The sequence below is a fragment of the Odontomachus brunneus genome, unplaced genomic scaffold, assembly GCF_010583005.1.
Source record: "Odontomachus brunneus isolate Ranch 3 - 2012 unplaced genomic scaffold, Obru_v1 Obru_scaffold_203, whole genome shotgun sequence".
Lineage (NCBI taxonomy): Eukaryota > Metazoa > Arthropoda > Insecta > Hymenoptera > Formicidae > Odontomachus > Odontomachus brunneus.
Window position 1 is genome coordinate 94,032 of NW_022639653.1, and position 1,960 is coordinate 95,991.

General features: G+C 43.0%; 1 protein-coding gene across 3 annotated transcripts in view; it reads left to right on the forward strand.

Annotated features, from left to right (window-relative positions):
- LOC116852147 (DNA ligase 3) overlaps positions 1 to 1,960 on the forward strand; it is a 61,102-nt gene that overhangs the window by 58,153 nt on the left and 989 nt on the right. The gene's annotated exons all lie outside the window — the stretch shown is intronic.

Here is a 1,960-nt window from a genome sequence, read left to right on the forward strand (position 1 = left end):
ATAACCTTATTTTTACTTCTTTTTGTAAAAGATAATCATATTAATAAAAATAAATATATTTATAAAAATATATATCATATTAATAAAAATATTAATAAAAATTTAGAATAAAATAATTACATAATTATAATTAATAATTTTTCTAATTACGTTTGCCTTTGATAATTTACTATAATTTTGTTTTCTTCTCTGTATTTTTATTTTCTTATATATTTGTAAGTGCCAAAAAGTAATTATTATTCCGTTAATAAAAAATAAAAAATAAGAATAATTTTACTATTCAATATATGAACCATCTTCAGTGTTTGAAATATTCGTTTTTCAATTTCAGATCTCTGATATTTCGACGCGCGAAGTAACCGGAAGGAAGCAACCCATGCAGAACAGAATGACGCGGAAACGTGATCGAGTCGGCCGTTCTCCGGAGCACCTAGTATTTCGTCGATGCCTGCTCGTTTGGATCAGAGTGCTGCTAAGGACCCAGACACGTTCGAGGAAGCTCAACGAGAGAGGGAGAGAGAGACTCACTGAGAAACGGCGTGCCGGAAGTGGCTGCAAAAATCCGATTGCCATTGACGGATTATTGATTATCGGTTCAGCCGAGAAATTTATCGGAATCCCTCCGCTCCTTGCTTCCGCCGTCCGATCTTTCTTACGGCCCTTTCCTCAAGATTTTGATTTACCCTTACGGCGTGACGGCGTGCCGTTGCGGCGATCGGTCTCGCCCCCGCTTGCGACGCGCCTCGAATAAAACGGGACTCGAATTATATACGTCGGAGTCGAACGTGTTATTTCTCGTAAACGCGTTCCCTCCCACTATCGTGCCTGATAGATACACGACCGACTTCTCTTCTCTTTCGTTTTCTCTCTCTTTCTCTTTCTTTCTCTCCCTCTCTGCTTCCCCTCTCTCTCTCTCTCTCTCTCTCGATTTCATACCTAGACGGAGATTCCTCTTATTCCGTATCGCCGTTCTATTTCTCTCTCATTTGCAATTCAGGGAAGCGCAGTTACGCAATGCACGCGCTCGCGATGCGCGCGACGCAATTTCTTCGAACGTTTGTTTCGCGTCGCAGATGGAAAGCTCAGGAGAGAGCATCAACATTTTCATAAAGCTCCCTTTATACCGCTGTCCTGTTTCGCAAACGGAACTAGAGCGAGACGGCCGACGCACGACGCAAACCGCGAGTCGGTGCGCGAGTGGCGCAATATCCTTTCGAGAATCAATTCGATAACAATGTTGCGCGATAAAAACAACGCGCAATTTGTCGAATAAAGGTCACGCACGCGTGAGCACTAGTTCTCGCTGTGTATCCGCGACGTATCGGTTCGGTGATTCGCCTTGAACGTCGACCACGGCGGCGGCGGCGGCGGCGGCGATGCTGACCGATTCGACGCGTTCAAGTGCGCGTCCATTTATTATTGTTACTTACGAAAAACGATACTTCGTTCCACCGACGCACTATTTCACCGAATTTTCATATATATCACTCACGTGCGCGAATCGACCTTAATTCGGCTACGTGCAGCTGGTGATAAACGCGAAATTTTAACGCGACTCCCTCCTCGCGCCGCAATTGCAGAGTGTGTATTTTTATCGAATATGAAAGTTTACAGCGGAATGCATAAATTGAACGTAAACATTGCAATTTCGCAGAAAATGGGAGCGAAAGGAAACAAATTACGCAATAACTGCGCGAAGGGGAACCAGATGACGAGCGCGGTAGACGCGAAGTGAAGACGCAGTTTTGTTCTTATGAAAGAGAGAAGGGATGATTCTCCGCATTTTCCTCCTTTTCCTCTTCCTCTCTCTCTTCCCGAGTCAAAGTTTTGATCTTACTTTTGACTTTGATTAATACCCCATTTAATTCCTACCTAATATATAAACACCAATTATCAGTAAAATAAACTCTGGTATTATGGCCATACCGGAAAGATGGCCATAGGCTGTAATTTCTCTAAT